Consider the following 23,271-nt stretch of genomic DNA (forward strand, 5'->3'; position numbering starts at 1 on the left):
GCTACAGAAGACAGCAAAAGGAAAGGTAGTTTTATATTCCACGTTTAAGAAATCATACATGCAAGAGGCTCGTGTAAAGATACCGTCGCTTGACTGTCGTACAGACTACCGCGTGGAGGATGTAGGAATTGACATGATGATGTAGAGAAGCTACTAATAGAGCTCAAAACAAATAAGTCACCAGGTCCAGATGGAATGCAGTTTGGTGTCAAAGAGACTACTTTGTGGCATTGAACCCCTATTCAGCATGCATTTAGAGCCACCTAATCACCCAGAGAAAAGTCTCGAGCGAATGGAAAACAGTGTAGGAGACTCCTGTGTATATGAAAGGTGAAAGGTCAGACTTGCATGATTACTGACCAATGTCGTAAACATCGGTTTGCAGCAGAGTTCTTAAACACATTCAGAGTGGGATTATAATAAATGAACTTAAGATACAAAAGGTCATGACCATGAATCACCACAATTTTACAAAGCATCGCTCATGCGAAGCTTAGCTTGTCCTTTTCTCACATGATGTCCCACAAACAATGGATCGAGGGATATAGGCAGATTCCATGTTTCTAGATTTCTGGAAAGCATTTGAGCCAGTGCCTCATTATAGACTGTTGTCGAAGATCCGAGAATACGGTTCAGGCCGAAGACTTTAGTAAATATAACCCAGTATGTGGTTCTCGATGGCGATTGTTCATCAGAGGCAGCCATACCGTTACGAGTGCCCCAGAAAAGTGTGACAGGACCGCTTTTATTCTCTGTATACATAAATGGCCTGGCCGAAGCGTGAACAGTAACTTACAGATATTTGCTGATGACGCTGTGGTACACAGATTGGTGCCACTGTTGAGTGGCCGCAGGAATACGCAAGATGACTTAGACTAAATTTCTGGTTTGCCTGAATAATGGCAGCTTGCTTCAAACACAGAAATATGTAGGTTGATTTGGGTGAGTAGGAAATTCAGTCCTTAACGCTCGAATACAGTAGTATAGGGTGCAGCTTGAAACAGTCACTTTGGTTGAACATCTGAATATACTGTTGACGAAATGGAGTGAGCAGGTTAGGGTAGTAGTAGGGAAGGTGTATGCTCTGCTTCATTTAATAAGGAGAATTTTGCGAAAGTGATGCTCATCCATAAAGGAGACGGCGTATAGAATATTAGAGCAACCTGTTCTTGAATACTGATCAAGTGATTGTGATCCCTACCAGGTCCACCAGGAGGAGACACCAATGGAAGTCAGAGGCGGTCTCTTAGATTTGCTGCCCACAGGTTAGAGCAGCATTCAAGTATTATGGAGATGCTTCGTGAATTCAAATATTCGCTATGCATCTGCCCACCCCTCCCACACTTTTTCCCCCATTTTGTATTATTTTCTTGTTTGTTATATTTCAATTCACCATCCAGGGAGGGCTGGCAGCAGCAGAGGCGCTGCTCTTCAGCTGAGAGACATTAAGTATACAGCAGGAAGACATTTAAAACAACATAAAGTAGAAAACATGGAGGAACAAGGATATAAGAAGAGGAACATAATGGAAGAGAGCATACAAAAAAGAGGGTGACTGTAAAATGGAGACAAAAATCTATAATGAAGTTAACACAAAACAACTACACACATGATTAAAAGAACACAAGGCGAAGTATGGCGAGAGCATAAAAGTTGCAGAATGATTAAAACGATCATGGGAAGGACGCCATAGCACAGAACAATCACATACAGCAAAACCATGTACGACTCAAGCACACGATTAAAACCACAGCACTTGATGTTACCAGAGAATGGCACTGAACACAACACTGAGGTAGCGCACTGATGAAGAAGAATGAACTGGGAGGATCTGCCAGTGGTAGGGATATGAGGGAGTAGGAAGAGAGGGGATAAGGGGGGGGTGCTACAGGGGGTGGGGGAGGATTGGATGGGGGGGGGCGCGCTGAAGGAGACCAGGGAGGGAAGGACAGGTGAGGAAAACAGCTGAGGAGGGTGTGCAGAGACCTAAGGCGGGGGGGGGGGGGGGTGAAAGAGCAGACACCACTCCAAGGGAAGGAGGGCAGGGGAAATGGAGGGCCCTGGGGAGGGGGGAACAAGGCGAGGCTACAGTTGGTAGGAAGGGTAGATGTCATGGCCAAGTTCATCATCCAGGAGAAGAAGGTGCTAGAAATTGCCTTGTTGAAGGAAATGGAGGATGTGGAGGTGGAGAGAGGGGGAAACAGCGATACAGGCATGGCAATGGGCAGGGGTTTGTGTCATTGTACACTTGGTTTTTTATAATAATCAATGATGCTTTCGTGAGAAGTGTTTCAAATTCCAACTAAGTTTGCCAGGATTTAATTTGTATAACTGACTAATTTTTTGAACTTGAATGTAATTCATAACAATGTATAACTGCTTTTCAATAATTGACCATGTATGAAATATTTAACTATCTTGCAAGACTATACTTCTGTGTACCCTTAATTATGAAAGTGTAAGTTGCATTTTTACATTATACTGTAAACACTGGCATAATTTGCCCATTTCAAAGATAATATAACTACTTTGCATAATAAAGAGTCCCACTACCTGTTCCTGCGACATACCACAGAGCAGATGGTGCAAACTGGGATATTTTTATGATGGTCTCTGACACTCAGTTTACTTGTGTTTGTGTCAGTGGTTACATAGACACAGTGTAGTGAACTTTAAAATCTGCTATTTGATCATCCATTTTATTCCACAACCATATTAAGTGAAAGTGTCATGTTAACTGAAAGTAAATTAGCCTATTACACAAATGTTCTCGCATTTACTTTTAACAAAATTTTTTTATATAATGAAAGACACAAAGTTTGACGAGTCCAAGGCGACCTCGTCCCCATTCCCCAGCACATCCACCCCGAATCCAACTCCACTCCTGATGTCGTCCTCTCCTCCCCTAACCTCCTTGGCCGCATAATGGTGGATGTCCTGGACCCCACTGGTAGTGACCATCTCCGTTTCAGACAGTCGTTGCCCTACCCCGACCCCCGTCATGACCCTCCCCTGAAGTACGTCCATGATTATTCCCGTGCCGACTGGAATGCCTACCGGGATACGCTATCCACCCAGGTCAATGGCCACACCTTCACCTACCATCACCCTGATGATATTACCCATGCCACCTCCTTTCTCCAGCAGACCTCGTCTGAGGCCGTGGAGGCCCACATCCCTTCTGTCGCCATCCACACCCACTGTCCTATCTTACCCCCGCAGGCTGTCCTCCTCCACCGTGAATCCCGCCGTCTCTACCGTGCATTCCTCCGCACGCATGAACCGGACACACTATGACGCCACCGGCAACTCCAGAGGCACATCCGTAACTTGCTCATGGCTAAGAAACTCCAGGACTGGAGACAAACATGCACCCATTTAAACACTACCCTTCCTATCAACTCTACTGTGCATTCCTCCACACATGTGAACTGGACTCACTACGACGCCACCGGCAACTCCAGAGGCACATCCGTAACTTGCTCACGGCTAAGAAATGCCGGGACTGGAGACAAACATGCATCTGTTTAAACACTACCCCTCCCATCAGCTCGTCCAAGTACTGGTCAGCCTTTGCCCGCCTTACCAGATTTAAACCCCCCCCCCCTACTTCTCTCTCCTTCATGACAACCAGCCCTTCCCTGACAACATTAATAAGGCCAATCACTTTGCCTCCTACCTCTCCGATGTCTTTACCATCCCCGATGATCCCCAGTTCGACTACTCCCTCTTCCCGGATGTCCACGATTGAACTGACACCTCTGTCCCTCCCCTCGCACCTGGTTTCCACTACTTGGACAACATTGCACACACAGAACTCAATGCCCCTATCACTACACAGGATCTCAACGCTACACTCTGCACGAAACGCAACACCGCTCCTGCTCACGATCGTATCACCTATCGCCAACTTCGAGAAGCTCCTGCCTCTTTCCTCTCCACCCTGGCCAAGCTCTACAATGTAGTCCTATCCACTGGCTACTACCCCGACCTGTGGGAAACCTCCTGTATCCTGATGTTCCTTAAACCTGGTAAACCGCCATACGCTGTCTCCTCCTACCGTCCCATCAGCCTTACCTCAGTCTTCAGCAAGGTCCTGGAATCCATCCTCACCCGACACATCCACCAGCATCTCCGCCAGCACCGCCTCCTTCCTGTTATCCAGTGTGGTTTTCGGCCGTCCTTCTCTTCCAATGACCTTCTCCTTCACCTCACTCATCTCCTCTCCAAACAACTTAATTCCCGTCATTCAGCTATCTTCCTCTCCCTTGACCTTGAACGAACCTATGACCGCGTGTGGCATTCCGGTCTCCTCTTCAAGCACCAAACCTTCGCCCTTCCTATTAACTACGTCCGTCTGATCGGCTCCTTTCTTTCCCAACGTCCTTCCTACATCACCATCTACAACACCGATTCCTACATCTTTTTGCCCTTCGCCGGTGTGCCCCAGGGTTCCGTCCTCTCCCCTCTTCTGTACCTCTTGTATACAGCAGACATGCCACTGCCTTCACCCCGCATCCACCTTCTCCAGTACGCTGATGACACTGCCTTCCTCGCCCTTGCCCCCACCCTGCAGCGCTCCCTTCTCCAATCTAATCTTGACCGGTTCACCGGTTGGTGCAACCAGTGGTTGCTTAAGGTCAATCCTTCCAAAACCCAGGCTTTCATTGTAGGCAAAACCACCCCTTCCTTCCGTCTCCTCGATTTCTACATCACCATCTATGAAACTTCCTGGCAGATTGAAACTGTGTGCCCGACCGAGACTCGAACTCGGGACCTTTGCCTTTCGCGGGCAAGTGCTCTACCAACTGAGCTACCGAAGCACGACTCACGCCCCTCACGCCCGGTACTCAAAGCTTTACTTCTGCCAGTACCTCGTCTCCTATCTTCCAAACTTTACAGAAGCTCTCCTGCGAACCTTGCAGAACTAGAACTCCTGAAAGAAAGGATATTGCGGAGACATGGCTTAGCCACAGCCTGGGGGATGTTTCCAGAATGAGATTTTCACTCTGCAGCGGAGTGTGCGCTGATATGAAACTTCCTGGCAGATTAAAACTGTGTGCCCGACCGAGACTCGAACTCGGGACCTTTGCCTTCGTGGGCAAGTGCTCTACCAACTGAGCTACCGAAGCACGACTCACGCCCGGTACTCAAAGCTTTACTTCTGCCAGTACCTCGTCTCCTACCTTCCAAACTTTACAGAAGCTCTCCTGCGAACCTTGCAGAACTAGCACTCCTGAAAGAAAGGATACTGCGGAGACATGGCTTAGCCACAGCCTGGGGGATGTTTCCAGAATGAGATTTTCACTCTGCAGCGGAGTGTGCGCTGATATGAAACTTCCTGGCAGATTAAAACTGTGTGCCCGACCGAGACTCGAACTCGGGACCTTTGCCTTTGCCCGCGAAAGGCAAAGGTCCCGAGTTCGAGTCTCGGTCGGGCACACAGTTTTAATCTGCCAGGAAGTTTCATATCAGCGCACACTCCGCTGCAGAGTGAAAATATCATTCTGGAAACATCCCCCAGGCTGTGGCTAAGCCATGTCTCCTCAATATCCTTTCTTTCAGGAGTGCTAGTTCTGCAAGGTTCGCAGGAGAGCTTCTGTAAAGTTTGGAAGGTAGGAGACGAGGTACTGGCAGAAGTAAAGCTTTGAGTACCGGGCGTGAGTTGTGCTTCGGTAGCTCAGTTGGTAGAGCACTTGCCCGCGAATGGCAAAGGTCCCGAGTTCGAGTCTCGGTCGGGCACACAGTTTTAATCTGCCAGGAAGTTTCATATCAGCGCACACTCCGCTACAGAGTGAAAATCTCATTCATCACCATCTATGGCTGTCCAATGGCCCTCACCCCCACCCTTAAGTACCTTGGTGTCACCCTCGACTGTCGACTCTCCTGGACCCACCACCTCCGGACGATCGAAGCCTAGGCAGGCTCTCGACTCTGTCTCCTCAAGCTTCTTTCCGGCCATACTTGGAGTCTGGACCCCTCCATCATCCTCCATACCTATAAATCCCTCATTCGCCCTATCCTTTTCTATGCCCAGCCTGGATGGATCTCCGCTCCCCCTATCTTTTACAAATCCCTTCAGATCCTAGAACGCCATGCTCTTCGCCTCGCCTATTGCATCCGTATCCCCTCTGCCACGCGCATCCTGTACGACCTTATTCCCTTCCCCCACCTCCTCCTTTTTCCTCAAATGGGTACGGATCCTCTACACCTCCTGTTAACTCGAACCTCCTCACCTGCTGGTCTCTCCCATCCTCTCCTGCTCCCGTCCACTGCCGCACCTGTATTTCCACATCCCACCTGCTATCCATCTCTCCACCACACCCTCTCCAAAGGTGGCTACCGCCAGCTCCCCCTTCCTGATGATGCCCTCCACCCCTCCATCTAACCCTCCTACCAACTTTGATCCTCCCTCCCTCTTCCTGTGTTTGTTCCTATAGGCACCCTCTCTCCCTCCTCTTCCCATTCCCTCCCTCTTCCCTTTCTCCTCACACCTCCCCCGGGCTTCCCCTACCCCTCATCCTCCCTTCTCCTCCGCTATTGGCATCTTTACTCTCCCTTCTCCCTCACCCTCCCCCCTCTTCCCCTCTTGGCAGGTCCCCGGACTCGAAAAACGTTATGTGGACATTCGCGCACCAGAGATCATCGCCATCAGTTTCTTGTGTGTGCGCCATCATGTTTGTGTGTAGTGTTCGCTGTCGCGCTCCTCTGTTCACCAATGCCATCGAAATCGTCAGTGTTTGTGCACCGTGCCAACGTGTTTCAGCGTGTTTTTCGTTGAGTGTAAACAGCTCCGTGTTTTGTGTTTTCTGTGTCTACTGTTTTTTGCCCAACAATATGTTCAGTCTGTTATGTGTCTTCTTTATGTTTTCACATTGTCCACTCTGAGGCTGAAGAGCAGCGTAGTATGCTGCTGCCAGCCTACCTGATGTTCAGGTATTAAAATAACAATAAAAAAATTTTGGTGAGACCAGACCCACCCTTCCACCATCCTCCACACCTACAACTCCCTCATCCGTCCTATCCTCTGTTATGCCAGCATTGCCTGGATCTCTGCACCCGCCCACTTTTACGAGACCCTCCAAATCCTCTAACGCCATGCACTCTGCCTTGCCTTCTGTATCCGTCTTCCTTCCCCCACACGGCTCCTGTATGACCTCATCCCTTCCCCTACCTCCTCCTGTTCCTCCAACATCTCCACATCTTTTACATTGTCCACAGGCTTGATCCCCCACCCTCTGGTTTCCTCCTTCCTCTCCACCTCCCGCCCATTGCCGCACCTCTATCGCTGTATCCCTCCCTGTCTCCACCTGCACATCCTAATTCTCCATCAGGGCGATTTCCAGCGCCTCCCCCTCCCAGATGATGAAATCAGCATGACATATACCCTTCCTTCCAACTATAACCTGGTCTTGTTCGCCCCCCCCCCAGGGCCCCCTTTTTCCTCTCCCCTCGTTCTACAAGAGCGGATTTTCCTCCTTGCCCCCCCCCCCTGGGACCCTGCACTCCATCCTTGCCTCTTTCCCTCCCACATCTCTTCCAACCTGGCCCTCTTCGGGGCGCCCCTCGCCCATCTCCTTCCTCTCTTTCCCTTCCTCCCTTCTTCTGATCTCCCTCATCTCCTTGTGCCTGGCAGATCCTTCATTTTGATCATTGTCAGTGTGCCACGTAAGTGTTGTGTTTAGTGCTGTTGCTCCTGTGCATCGAGAGGTGTGATTTTAATTGTGTGCTGGCCTTGTTCTTAGTGTTGCTACCAGTGTTTATGTGCTATGCCATCTGTCGATACTTTTATGCTCTGGTCATGCTGTGCCTTGTGTTCTTTTAATCGTCCCAGTGTATGGTTTTTTGTGTGTGCTACTTTTTTATGGTTTTTATCTCCATTTTACAGCCGCCCCTAATTTATCTATTATCTTCCACGATGTTCCCCCTTTTTTATATCTATATTCACCAAGTTTTCTCCTTTGCTATTTTTAAATGTCTCCCATTGTTTGTTCTATGCCTTCCGACTGAGGAGCAGCGCATATGCTGCTGCCAGCCCACCCCAATGAGGAACTGAAATACAATAAAGGAACAAAAAAGAAAAATTTGACGAGACCATTCATAACACGGATTCCTACACCTTCTACCCCTCCGCCGGTGTGCCTCAAGGTTCTGTCCTCTCCCCTTTTCCCTATCCTCTTTACACAGTGGACATGTCGCCTCCTTCACCTCCCTTACCGCTTCTCCAGTATGGCTTCTTTTTCTCACCCCCACCCTGCCAGGCTCCCAGCACCTTCTCCAATCCCATCATGACTGGTTTACCTCTTGGTGTAAGCAGTGGCTGCTCAAGGTCAAATCTTCCTAGACCCAGGTGACCATTGTAGGCAAAACCATCCCTCCCTTCTGTCTCGATTTCTATGTCACAATCTATGGCCATCCTATCAACCTCATCCCCACCTTGAAGTACCTTGGCATCACCCTTTACCGTCGCCGCTCCTGGATCCCCCATCTCCAGATAATCCAAGCCAAGGCATGCTCCCAACTCCACCTCCTCAAGCTCCTTTCTGGCCTCACATGGCGTCTGGACCCCTCCACCGTCCTCCACACCTATAAATCCCCCATCCACCCTATCCTCTGTTGTGCCCATCCCACATGGATCGCCACCCCTCCTACCTTCTACAAATTTCTTCAAATCCTCTAATGCCATGTACTCCACCTCGCCTAATGCATCCACCTCCCCTCCCCCACGTGGATCCTCTACGACTTAATTCCGTTCCCACACCTCCTCCTTTTCCTTGAACTGATACAGATCCTTTACACCTCCCACAAACTTCATCCCCCTCACCCACTTGTCTCTCCCATCCTTTCCCACCCCTGTCCCCTGCCTTGCCTGTACTCCCACATCCCATCCACTTTCCATCTCTCCACACTCCATACTCTTGCCCAAGGTGGCCAACTCACCCTCCCTGATGATGCCCTCATCTTCTTCATCTACCCCTCCTACCAACTTTGATCCTCCTTCTCCCAGTGTTTTTCCTCCAGGGCACCCTCTTTTCCATCTCTCCCTCCTCTCTTTCTCTCTCCCTCCCCTCCCCCCTCCCTGGGCTTCCAGACATCCCCCTACCCTCCCCCTCGCCCTCCCTTCTCCTCTCCCACTGGCATCAACCCCCTCCCACTCTCCCTCCTACCTTCGCCTCTTCCCTCTGGCGGGCCCCCGGCTTTTTCATGTGAACGGTGCATCTTTGTGCACCGGAGATCGTCACTAGTGTTCGTGTTTGTCTTTGCCTCAGTGCTGCAGTGTCTCTCTGTTTGTGCTCCTCTGTTCACGTGTGTAAACTCTGTCTTCTCTGTTGTGTACAGTGATGAACCTTTTTATCCAAACAGTGCACCCATGAATGGCTTCAATTATTTTACTGCCTCTTGTCTCCCATTTTTACTCACCATGTTTCTTTTTGTATTTCTGTTTACTGTTTGTGTTCTCTATGGCAAAAGAGTGGCATTGATAGGCTGCTGTCAGCCTGCCTTTTCTGTGATGGTTTCAAAATAACAATAAAGAAAAAAAAGTTTTATGACCAACCTCCTGGTGTCCTTCTTCTCCACTCCCTGCCCACTGCCACACCCCTATCACAGTATCCCTCTCTCTCTCCACCTCAACACCCTCCATCTCCTTCATCAGGGCAATTTTCAGCAACCCCTCACAGACGATGGACCTCGCTGTGATGTCTAACCTTCTTACCAGCTGTAGCCTTGTCTTTTATCCCCCCCCCCCTTCCCAGGCTCCCCTATTTCCTCTCTCCTTTCTCCAGAGCAGTTTTTCCTCCATCCCCTAGAGACTCTACCACCCTTCCTCAGCTGGTCCCCTCTCCTGTCCTTCCCTCCCTAAACCCCCATCAGCGCCCTCCCACCCCATCCCCATTCTCTCACCCCCTTCTAGCATCACCGCTTCCCCCCTATTCTCTTCTCCCTCCAGTCCCCACCACTGGCAGATCCTCCCAGTTGCTTCTTCATCATCGAATGTACTGTATCAGTGTTCTCTTCTGTGCAGTTCTACAGTGTGCTCGACTTGTATGTAGTTTTGTTGTCTATGGTTATTCCATGCTGCACTGCCTATCGACTAGTTGTTTTAACCGTTCTGCGACTTTTTATGCTCCTGCCATACTTGGAATTATGTCTGTTAATGCTACTGCCAAGAATTGAAAGTACAGTAAAAGAAAAAAAATAGTTTGACAATTGCTTGTGTTCTACTCAAGTCTAGTGATTCGTGATACGTAATTAAGAGAAGAAATCATGCAGTCCATACATTAATTTAACTGTTTGTCCTGTTATTTTCTGTTACTAACTTGTACTAGTATTGGGCTTTAATCTTTTGCAGTTGAAACACTTGCTAAAGGCCTAAGGCTGAAACCTAAATTCTGAAATAAAACCTGCTGTACAGTCCAATGGCGGGTATATCTTTCAAAAGTTATGTGTGTCTGTAGCTGCACACCAGAGGGAAGTCATTAAAGAGGAGCCCCAGGATTGAAGGCGACGCCCTTTCGAGAAGGCACTATAGCGCTAATTTAGAGAACCGTATTTGAGGTCGGTTGCCAAACGATTTTACTGCCACCAATGTCAATTTTGAGTAAGGATCACAAAGATAAAAGGTGAGAAATTGGGCTCATACGGAGGCTTTTGCGCGCTCATTTTTCTCTCGCTCTATTTGCGAGTGGTAGTGACTAGCAGTGGCATAAAGTATTCTCCACCATTCACCGTGATTTGTGCAGTATGTATGTAGGTATAGACGTATCCATTAAGGGGGGGGGGGGACGTGTAAGGGGCTCACATGGAGCAGGAGAAGCACCATAGAACATTTTTATTTCCATTCTCTAAACTTTTATAAATAAATTCATAAGACTTTGTTAGCATGACCAGGAAGGATTCAGGATTCACACTCATAGCAGAGGAAGCTCAAAATCATTAAAAATAATTTTTTTTATATGTGAAAGTTCATCATTTCTTCAGTTACTATTGGCTGCGTTTGTTGCTATAGGTACACTTTCCTTTTAAGCAAGAGAGATTCTTCAATCAGTTTTGTGCAGCATACAAACCATACTTACAGGTGTATGAAATACTACAAATTATTTAATTTATGAAAAAATAAGTGAGTAGTCACATTTTAAATTTCATGTTTAGAAAAAACACAAATTTAATAGTTAATTGTCTCAATTCTTACCATAGTTTTTAATAGATTTGGAAAATTCTGAAGTTTTATGAATTTATTTGTAAAAGTATAGACCTTGGAAATTAAAATGTCCCATGGTGCCTCTGGTGCTCCGAGTGGCCCGTCCAACCTCTTACCTGCCATAAGTGAGTGTTGTTATTTTTGGATCTTTGGGTCCGACCAAGTACCAAATGTACGGCATTCATGTATTGCTTCAGTAAACCAGGATACTGTGCGATCTGTGCACATGCATGGAACGACTTACCCTGACCACTGGGAGAAACTAGTGATACCTAATCCAGGCTGCTAACTTGAATTTAATTCCCATTCCGATAACTAAAGTGTCAGGGATTTTAAATGGAAGTACAGAGCAGAATTCGACATAAATTAATATACCCCCTCTCATTGTATCTAGGATTAATGAAAAAATTATTACCTGGTTTGTCATTTCCTGAAATGTACTCTGTGACTTCAGGATTGGGTTCTGAAAAAGTAATGGATTCAAATCTCAATGGATAAATAGAACACGTACTTCACTATGCATTATAAAACTGTTATTTATTATCATACCATACTTACGTCAGTTAAAAAATGTAAGAGTCGTACCTGTAATGGAATCTGGGTCACTGTAGCCAGTAGCTAAGACTACAGCCATAAAGAAGTAGATAAGCCATCTGAAGCTTCTGCAGAACATAATGCTAGGATACAGTTATTTGGCGAAGTAAAGAAATTCTTCCTCAAAATATCTTCATAAAATTTTCAGACAGTTGTACAATCTGAAATTTTATAAATGAATATAATTACAAAACTAATCTTCTTCCTCCAAGCTACAAGGTGAATTAATTAGTGTAAATTGACGTTGCAATATAAGGCAGATAGCATCATCTTACTAGCTTGATATCACCTCGTTCTGTTAAATATATATACTGGCTCAATCAGCTAAGTTAATTGCATCGCACGGTCGGTGTGGCCGTGCGGTTCTAGGCGCTTCAGTCTGGAACCGCGTGACCGCTACGGTCGCAGGTTCGAATCCTGCCTCGGGCATGGATGTGTGTGATGTCCTTAGGTTAGTTAGGTTTAACTAGTTCTAAGTTCTAGGGGACTGATGACCACAGATGTTAATTCCCATCGTGCTCAGAGCCATTTGAACCATTTAATTGCATTAAATATTTCTAAACCCACTAAGATATCGTAATTCTGTTTACATCTGGCCAGTTAGGAGAAAGTGCTGTCTATATTAATTGTATGGAGATAAGTGTCAACTTCGCATTTCCGAAAGAAATTGTAGTGTATGACACTAAGAGCTGATGTTTCGTGCAAAGCGAGAGAACGGTGAGAGTGTGAGTGTGCGCCCTTTATGTTGGCTTTAACTAGCTGAACGAGCCTTAGGCAGGCAAGGACAGGCCAGCGTGGTGATAGCGGAAACTACGGTCTAAGGAACATAATAGCGAGTACTGAGTGCTGACTCGAATATGACAGTTGCAATCTCCTAAACACAGCACCATGAGACTGAAGATACTACATAAATCGAGGAGACAAAGTGAGCTCATAGCATATAGATAGTAATCTCTCTCTCTCTCTCTCTCTCTCTCTCTCTCTTATTAGACATCATGAGAGAGCAGAATGGTTAGCTCCGCGCAACTCAACGGACTTCGAACGTCTTCAGGTGATTGGGTGTCATTTTTGTCATACAGCTGTACACAGGATTTACACACTCCTAAACATCCCTAGATCCACTGTTTCCGATGTGATAGTGAAGTGGAAATGTGAAGGGACATGTACAGCACAAAAGCGTACAGGCCGACCTCGTTTGTTGACTGACAGACCGCTGACAGTTGAAGAGGTTCGTAATGTGTAACAAGCAGACATCCGTCGAGACCATCACAAAGGAATTCCAAACTGCATCACGATCCATTGCAAGTACTATGACAGGTAGGCGAGAGGTGAAGAAACTTGGATTTCACGGTCGAGCGGCTGCTCATAAGCCGCCCAACACGCCAGTAAAAACGCCAAACGACGCCTCGCTTGGTGTAATAAGCGTGAACATTGCGAGATTGAACACTGAGAAAACCATAAATGATGTGACGAATCGCGGTATACAATGTGGCGATACGATGACAGGTTGTGGGTACGGCGAACCCCCAGTGGACATCTGCCGGCGTGTGTGGGGCTGACAGTAAAATTCGGAGGCGGGGGTGTTATGGTGTGGTCGTGTTTTTTATGGAGGGGGCTTGTACCCCTCGTTGTTTAGCGTGGCATTATCACAGCATAGGCCTACAGTGATGTTTTAAACACTTTCTTGGTTCCCACTGTGCAAGAGCATTTTGGGGATGACGACTGCATCTGTCAACACGATCGAGCACCTGTTCATAGTGCACGGCCTGTGGCGGAGTGGTTGCACGACAGTAACATCCCTGTAATGGACTAGCCTGCACAGAGTCCTGACCTGAATGCTACAGAACATCTTTTTGATATTTCGGAACGCCGACTTCGATGCCAGGCCTCACCGACCGACATTGATACCTCTCCTCAGTGCAGCACTAAGTGAAGAAAGGGCTGACATTGCACAATAAACTCTCCAGGACCTGACTGAATGTATGCCTGCGAGATTGGGCGCTGTCATCAAGGTTAAGGTGGGCCAACATCATAATGAATCCTGGCATTACCAATCGAGGACGCCACGAACATGTAAGTGATTTTCAGCCTGGTGTCCAGATGCTTTTGATCACATATTACACAAGCATACACACACAAAAAAATGGTTCAAATGGCTCTGAGCACTATGGGACTCAACATCTTAGGTCATAAGTCCCCTAGAACTTAGAACTACTCAAACCTAACTAACCTAAGGACATCACACACACCCATGCCCGAGGCAGGATTCGAACCTGTGACCGTAGCAGTCCCGCGGTTCCGGACTGCAGCGCCAGAACCGCTAGACCACCGCGGCCGGCCATACACACACACACACACACACACACACACACACACACACACACACACACACACACATATATATATATATATATATATATATATATATATATATATATATATATATATATATATATATATGGCCAGACTGAGTCACGGGATCATAGTCGCCAAGCCCAGACCACTAAAGATAGAAACTTGAAAATCGGAGAAGGTGTTGATCCTACAATGTAGGCCTCAAATAAGACGGAATTTTTCGTAATTCCGCGCCTAAGGATTGGAATAGGGGATGAAATGTTTTTTAATATATGTGGCTAAGAAATGCAATAGACATACAAAAATTTGTGTTTGGTGTCTCAGACAGAAATAAAGAAATACGTGTTCCACCATTTTTGAAATTTAACCCCTATAGTGATGAAATAGTGGGGATAATACTTCTTTAAATAAATCATTATTAACGAACTACTAAAGTATTTTTAAAGTTACATTTATGGAAATTGGTATTTGACTTCATAGTTATAAAAGAATAAGTGTTCCACTGTTTTTGGAAATATACTGGGTGAAGTGTTTTAAAAATATTTCATTATGAAGATTTTTTCACGATAAATCTACGAATCTACGAATCTCAGCTAGAAATAAACAAAGCATTTTATTGTTTTCGGAACTTCAACCGAAAGGAGGGCTACAGAGGAATGGCAGTGTTTATGAAAATCTATGAAAAGTTGTATTTGATTTCTCAGTTAGAAATCAGAAAGATACGTGTGTCACTGATTTTGGATATTAACCTACAAGGGGGTGAAATAGGGCCAGATTGAGTCACAGACTCATCATCACTCAGTCCCAACCACTGAAGATAGAAACCTGAAATTTGGATAGCGTATGGATCTCATATTGTAGGTATCACTTAAGAAGAGATTGATCGAAATTCCATTCATATGGGGGTGAAACAGTGGATGTAAATATTGCAATTAATAAAAATTGGGACATCTAGAGTTGAAATGATGCAATTCAGATGCAAGTGGCAGCTATTTTTACCATAGTAGATTGTGAGCCACTGTTCGAAAGAAATACTGAGTGTTTTGTAAAAGGAAACCACTTGTACAGTCGAAAACATCTCAGCTCTAGATGCGTCATAGAATCCATTACTATACCCACTGTTATTTCGTAATGGAGGCACAGAGTGGTGTAGTAACTAGTTCCATAATACCCCAAGTACATCCATTGTGAGACAGTCTAGAAGTAAAGTTACTATGTTGCCTTTTACAACACTCACAACAATAATATTTACGGTGAATTGTTAATATGTATGTATACATTGAAGGTAGGAGACTCCTTTTCATAAGACAAAATAAGTCTGTGTTAACGTTAGAAATTTATAATAACTTATGTGATCGTTTGTAGCTAAACTCAGATGACACTAAATACTGGAAGAAGGGTTATTTTGCCTTTTTCATTTAATGGTTCTCCAAGTAATATCTATCACAGCTGTTTTGGTGCAATGTCCATTTTTCAAAATTTCGGTAAACTTTCGTTATTTACTGCAAAGATTTACCATCCTAAACGCTGAGAAATTATTAATAACATTGAACCACCTGGTAATTATTGTAAAAAATTGGTTGTTAAATTATTTAAGGGTAAATTAAAAAACTAATTTATACAATACTAATAAAACATATTTTCTCTAATGTTCAGACCATCATTTACACAACTGATTTAAAAAAAAAATGGTTGCCACATGCCCCTATTTTAATCACTTTATGTGAAATCGATAAAATAATAGACATTGCCAATATTGATAAAGTTATACATGTAGAAAATCCAGAGATTCAAACACACCATTAACTATGCAAACATGCTGCAAATCATATGGTGTGTGGACCATGTGGTCAACTTAATAAAAGTTCTATGAGTACGAGAGATAAACGTTTCCTAAATATTTCTGTGATATCACCTGACAATCAGATAAAGTACACTTCTGGAAATTGAAATAAGAACACCGTGAATTCATTGTCCCAGGAAGGGGAAACTTTATTGACACATTCCTGGGGTCAGATACATCACATGATCACACTGACAGAACCACAGGCACATAGACACAGGCAACAGAGCATGCACAATGTCGGCGCTAGTACAGTGTATATCCACCTTTCGCAGCAATGCAGGCTGCTATTCTCCCATGGAGACGATCGTAGAGATGCTGGATGTAGTCCTGTGGAACGGCTTGCCATGCCATTTCCACCTGGCGCCTCAGCTGGACCAGCGTTCGTGCTGGACGTGCAGACCGCGTGAGACGACGCTTCATCCAGTCCCAAACATGCTCAATGGGGGACAGATCCGGAGATCTTGCTGGCCAAGGTAGTTGACTTACACCTTCTAGAGCACGTTGGGTGGCACAGGATACATGCGGACGTGCATTGTCCTGTTGGAACAGCAAGTTCCCTTGCCGGTCTAGGAATGGTAGAACGATGGGTTCGATGACGGTTTGGATGTACCGTGCGCTATTCAGTGTCCCCTCGACGATCACCAGTGGTGTACGGCCAGTGTAGGAGATCGCTCCCCACACCATGATGCCGGGTGTTGGCCCTGTGTGCCTCGGTCGTATGCAGTCCTGATTGTGGCGCTCACCTGCACGGCGCCAAACACGCATACGACCATCATTGGCACCAAGGCAGAAGCGACTCTCATCGCTGAAGACGACACGTCTCCATTCGTCCCTCCATTCACGCCTGTCGCGACACCACTGGAGGCGGGCTGCACGATGTTGGGGCGTGAGCGGAAGACGGCCTAACGGTGTGCGGGACCGTAGCCCAGCTTCATGGAGACGGTTGCGAATGGTCCTCGCCGATACCCCAGGAGCAACGGTGTCCCTAATTTGCTGGGAAGTGGCGGTGCGGTCCCCTACGGCACTGCGTAGGATCCTACGGTCTTGGCGTGCATCCGTGCGTCGCTGCGGTCCGGTCCCAGGTCGACGGGCACGTGCACCTTCCGCCGACCACTGGCGACAACATCGATGTACTGTGGAGACCTCACACCCCACGTGTTGAGCAATTCGGCGGTACGTCCACCCGGCCTCCCGCATGCCCACTATACGCCCTCGCTCAAAGTCCGTCAACTGCACATACGGTTCACGTCCACGCTGTCGCGGCATGCTACCAGTGTTAAAGACTGCGATGGAGCTCCGTATGCCACGGCAAACTGGCTGACACTGACGGCGGCGGTGCACAAATGCTGCGCAGCTAGCGCCATTCGACGGCCCACACCGCGGTTCCTGGTGTGTCCGCTGTGCCGTGCGTGTGATCATTGCTTGTACAGCCCTCTCGCAGTGTCCGGAGCAAGTATGGTGGGTCTGACACACCGGTGTCAATGTGTTCTTTTTTCCATTTCCAGGAGTGTATATCCATTGCACAGATAGTGTGATATTGGTGTTAGCACTAATGTTCGAGGGAAATCACATGAAATTCGTTACATTATACCATGTAATCCATGTTCACTTGCTAAATTTGATTACAATGTGAATACTGAAGTTTACACAACAGTAATATAGTTCAATATATTTATAAATATGTACATAAAGGGTATGATAGTTCCACTATAGAATTAGGCAATGAAAGAACGCATTGAAATGAAGAAATTCATATTGGTGAGGTGAGTGATTTTTTGAACTGCTGTTACGTCAGATCAACGGAATTGGCATGATGTATTTGTGAATTTCCACTACATTTCCTGTAGCACCCTGTCATTATGCTTGCTATTCATTTGCCACATGGTTCAAATGGTTCAAATGGCTCTGAGCACTATGAGACTCAACTGCTGAGGTCATTAGTCCCCTAGAACTTAGAACTAGTTAAACCTAACTAACCTAAGGACATCACAAACATCCATGCCCGAGGCAGGATTCGAACCTGCGACCGTAGCGGTCTTGTGGTTCCAGACTGCAGTGCCTTTAACAGCACAGCCACTTCGGCCAGCTTGCCACATGGACAAACTGTTTACTTGAGAGTAGGACATGAATGGAATGCAGTAGAAAATGTGAAAAAAGATTATCATATTTTCCTGCATTTAATGAAACTGATTCACCAGTTAATGTTTGCTGTTTTACTGACATTCTTATGTACTATGTTCAGGTTGATACAGAAAAAAATGGAAGGAGAAAGACATGGGGGGTCATAAAATTATTACATGCATATGTGTAGTATCTCCAGGGTAAGTAGAACTTTTCCATGTTTTTAATCCTAAATCAATTGAAGATGTTATGACTTATAATGGAGTTGTTTGAAATAATTTACCGAAGCACATCGCACTCATGGTGTTCTTAAGATAACAATGAATGGCGTGAATGTTTCAATGAAGCAAAGGAATAGAAACCACCAAAGCAAACGTATAATTTATTTGGTGTAATCTGAGCACTGAATGTAGCAGCAGAAGCTTTAGCGCAATGGCTTAATTAAGAATATTTCTTTGCAAAAATTGCTCAAAGGAATACAATGAAGAAATTTCTTACAGCAGAGTACAGTTAGATATTAATTATATTGTGGATGATCACGACTGGGTATATCAGTTACTTCGGTTTTCTGTTCCGACTTTAATACCAGAATATCCTTACATAGATATATGAGATCTAACCCATGAAGAGTTGCAATTCAGTGAACCTTACAAAAGAGCTAACTGTGAATAGCATTTTATAGCTGACCATGTTATTTCTGATGTTTAGTACTAAGACACTGGATCAAATGTGTTTTACCCACTGCTCTTGCAAGTTGCAGTAAAATGCTGACACAAATTGAAATTATTCCTAAACTAAATTTTCTGAACTTCCTTGCACCACAACAGCCTTAATTAGCATACCTAGACTCCTCTAACTAGTGGTAGAACCTTGTATAACACATTTCAATTACCCATTACAATTTTGGAAAATTCAGTGCCCAATACAACATCAAACAGTAATATGGCCATACATTAATTCATCTTTATTGATGAAGTTTCCATGTGTCGACTTCAAGTACTGAACTTTATAATGCATTATTTGGTGATGTGGTACCGATGAATGTAACAAACATAAAACTTTTGTTTTATGTGGTTATTTTTGATAATTTTTTCAGATGTTCCACATGGTCCTCAGGCAAAGAGGGCTTTGCTACATGAACTAGAGGTTTTGAACTTTTTGAAGGGAATTGGTAAAGACCAAGTAAGGAAACTTCCACAGTTAGATGACAATATTGCTGAAATACCACAGCCATTAGTCTGTGATCAATATAATGTCATTGATGATGTTTATGGCAAGAATGCTATCCATGTTAAATTCAGTGATTCTACCACAAAAAATGAATACTGTGCCATAGTAAGGAATGATACGCTCTGTGCTATGCCAGGTGAAGTAAAGATATATCACAGCTATGATAAGGAAATTTATGATATTGAATACGAAATTAATAACTACTAACCAGTAGAGATTTTTAATTTTCTCTCTCTAATTGGTTTGCTAGAACACAAATTACAATTAAAGTTAAATACATTCTTTTTCTTAGAGAAATATAAATAGAAAATAATGAGTAGTTAAGGAACAAAAATGCATGTCAAATGTCTATAAGTATAATATTGTTACTGACTGTCAAGTTCTAACTGGAATCACACAAAAAGCTAATTTTGATCCATGTGTATGCATGGCTATGCAGGTACTACTCCACCTTTTCAGTTTCACAGAACACAGTTCTGATTTATTCCTGCATTTGATATTACCGCTGGGCAACAAGTAGAGTCTGGTCTTTCAGTGATTTGAAGTTGTGGCTGTTGTAGAATAACAACTCGTTTAACTGAGCAGAACTTGTTAACGTCTCACAGTTTGGCTTTCGTGAAGTTCGCTCCACTGAGAGAACAGTACCAGACCTCACAAATTAAATGTTTTCAGAGGTAATTAAGAAAAATTATCCTGCTGGTACGTTTCTTAACATACCAAAAGCCTTTAATTGTGTGAATCATAAAATTCTACTTGGTAAACTAACGAATTGTGACATTAATATCATCGCTCTTCCTTAGGCGTCTAACCTCCATAACGGAAAATATGGGGTTTCACAGTAATGATACATACCGCAAAGTGGGTGGAGGTGGAAGGAGACACAACATTTGAGGTTCCAAAAGGTAGGTACTGGTGACACTCTTGTTCATTCCAATGCAGGCCATTTTACAGTGTCGCTAAAGTGCAGTACAAAAAATGAAATGTTTGCTGGTGGCAGAAGCATGCAAGTCAAGGATCCTAACTCACCCTACCAAGAAATGGTTTGATGATAGCTGAATAGGGCTACATGTAGTTCACAGCATCTTGCAGCCTTGAAAGCAACACTGAGTTAGTAGCAGCTCTGGAATGGCAGGAACATCATCGACAATCAATGCAAACGCACCTTAAGCCCATCGAAGATAATGTACTCTTTATTCAGCAGCATTAAACATTACAGAAGGTGTTCCTAATGGTGATCTCCGTATTCAGTACAGGGATAACGTCTCCATAGAAAATTATAGCACACTCTACGAATGCAACGCACTAAATTCTTCGGATGGTGTGCTTTGTCTAGTCCCAGGTTATTACACTTTCTGTCCTGTATGAGATTGTTCAGTAATCGAGATATTTGCTAAACCTAAGAAGCGTGTACATTCGTTGTTTTGGTGTTCTTAACATCCGAAAGCTTTCACTTGTTCAGATTTACTTCCAACACTGCAAGTTCGTCTTCCTATGTTGTTGTACTTCGACTTCTCTAGCAGCTCCTTCAATCTATGCGCAGTGTTTTGAATTAGCCTGTATAGCGTAGTTCAACGTCCAGATTTCCTGCATCTTCTTACTTAGTTTAGGAGAAATTTTATGAAAACATCTGGGATATACTGCCTTTTTATGGAATGGTTCCATCTTGTCTCTGTTGTTCCTTCCGTGCTGCGGATCTGACAAGCTTTCGTCATAAATAACATTCGTTTAGGAAACCGTCCCAAAAACATACAGCGTGTACCGCTATACATTAATACTCTGTTATTCACAATCAAGTGCTTGGCAAAGGGTTCAATGAACCACCTTCAAGCAGTCTCTCTACCATTCAATTCTCGAAGGGAGCGCGGGATGACCGAGCACTTAAATTGTTCTACACAGGCCCTGAGTTCTCTTATTTTATCGTGATGATCACTTCTCCCCATGTAGGTGGGTGGCAACAGAATGTTTTTGCAATCGGAGGAGAAAAATGGTGATTGAAATTTCATGAGAAGATCCCATCGCAACGAAAAACACCTTTGATTTAATGACTGCCACTCCAATTTACGTATCATGTTTGTGGCACTATCTTCCCTATTTCGCGATGATACAAAACCAACCGCCCTTCCTTGAACTTTTCCGATGTCATCCGTCAGTCCCACCTGCTGGGGATCTCACATTGCACAGCAGTACTCCAGAATATGGCGGACAAGCGTGGTGTAAACAGTCCGTTTAGTGGACCTGTTGAACCTTCTAAGTGTTCTGCCCATGAATCGAAGTCTTCGGTTTGCTCTAGCCAACAGCATTATCTATGAAATCGTTCCTATTTGTAATTGTAATTGTGATCCCTAAGTACTTTGTTGAATTTACAACTTTAAGAGTTGCGTGACTTATCGCGTAATAGAAATTTAGAGTACTTCTATTAGTACTCGTGTGAATAACTTCACCATTTTTTATTCATCTTATCTAAATCATATTTCAATTCGTTCTGGTCATCTGATCATTTTATAAGACAGGAAATGAAAGCATCATTTGCAAACAATGTAAGAGGGCTACTCAGATTGTCTCCTACGTCGTTAATATAGATCAGGAACAATAGAGGGCCTATAACATTTCCTTGGGAAACGCTGGATTTGACTTCTGTTTCACTCGATGACTTTACCTCTGTTGCTACGAACTAAGAGATTTCTGACAGGAAATCCCGAATCCAGTCACAAAACTGAGGCGATATTCCCTAGACACACAGTTTGTTTAGAAGACGCTTGTGACGGACTGTGTCGAAAGCCTTCAGGAAATCTAAAACTACGGAATCAATTTGACATCCCATGTCGATAGCACTCATTACTTTATGAGTATAAAGAGCTAGTTGTGTTTCACAAGAACGGTGTCTCCTGAATCCATGCTGACTATGTGTCAATAAATCGTTTTCTTCGAGGTAATTCATAATATTCGAACACAGTATATGTTCCAAAACCCTATTGCAAAACGACGTCGGTGATATGGGGCAGTAATTCAGTTGGATTACTCCTATTTCCCTTTCACAGCCTTTAGTCACGGAATGTTTTGTGAGCGAGGGTCTGTATATAATAGGTAAATATAGAGCTATCGTATCAAAACACTCTGAAAGGAACCTGGTTGGAATACAAACTGGACCAGAAGCGTTGCCTTTATTAAGTGATATAAGCTGCTTTGTTACACCGAGAGTATCTACTTCTGTGTTTCTCACCTTGGCAGTTGTTCTCGATTGGAATCCAGGAATATTCACCTCGTCTCTTTTTAAATATTCCTAGTAATGCCATTATTTAAACTGTGCTGTAAGAAGCGCATAGCAGAAATGAACCATTACGGGAATGCATCACAAGAGCTGTTGCCCTACAGGTTGTGGCGAGAAGTTAACAAAAAGAGAAAAGGATGGCGGTTATTTCTGTAGGTTCCTTCGGATGCACAGACACCGCTTTTAAGAGTGTGTAAGACACAGAACAGGAGACTACTAAATCAAGTGAAGTGAGAGGTCAGCACAGTGCACAGTGGTGACAGAAGTACATAGCCACTCACCAGACACGTCCCGCGCCGCAGCAACCAGTGCAGTGGCGGTCGGTCGCGCCTCCCGCGTTTTATCCTCCTCCCCTGGCCACGGCTGGGCCGGCCTCCCGCCTCCTTCGGGCGCTGCGCGGCCTTTGCCCCAGTCCTCCCGCCCCCACCACAACCTCTCCCACGTCCGGCGTTCGGGCAGCACCTCACGCCACAGACGCCAAGGCCATACTGCTGATTACTGCGACTGCTCTCCTGCGCATTATCAACCCGCGGTCTCTGCCGATTCGACTCTGTGGTGGCCACGAACTTGCCTACCATCAGCTTTTCATCTTATTACCTTTCAGTTCTCTCCTCTGAGATACGTACACCAGGAAGATCATTAATCACAGTAGAAGTC

The 23,271-nt window shown here is 44.9% G+C and overlaps 1 long non-coding RNA gene across 1 annotated transcript in view; it reads right to left on the reverse strand.

The window, feature by feature from the left end:
* The window catches only part of LOC124741109, a 37,086-nt gene extending 14,081 nt beyond the window's left edge, over positions 1–23,005 (reverse strand). Inside the window, exons 1-3 of the long non-coding RNA XR_007009917.1 lie at positions 22,896–23,005; positions 11,786–11,955; positions 11,616–11,663 (exon numbers count right to left, since the gene is read on the reverse strand). This is a non-coding gene — a long non-coding RNA (uncharacterized LOC124741109). The remainder of the gene's footprint in view (positions 1–11,615; positions 11,664–11,785; positions 11,956–22,895) is intronic.
* Positions 23,006–23,271: the final 266 nt, after the last annotated feature.

Source organism: Schistocerca piceifrons, unplaced genomic scaffold (assembly GCF_021461385.2).
Source record: "Schistocerca piceifrons isolate TAMUIC-IGC-003096 unplaced genomic scaffold, iqSchPice1.1 HiC_scaffold_1870, whole genome shotgun sequence".
NCBI lineage: Eukaryota > Metazoa > Arthropoda > Insecta > Orthoptera > Acrididae > Schistocerca > Schistocerca piceifrons.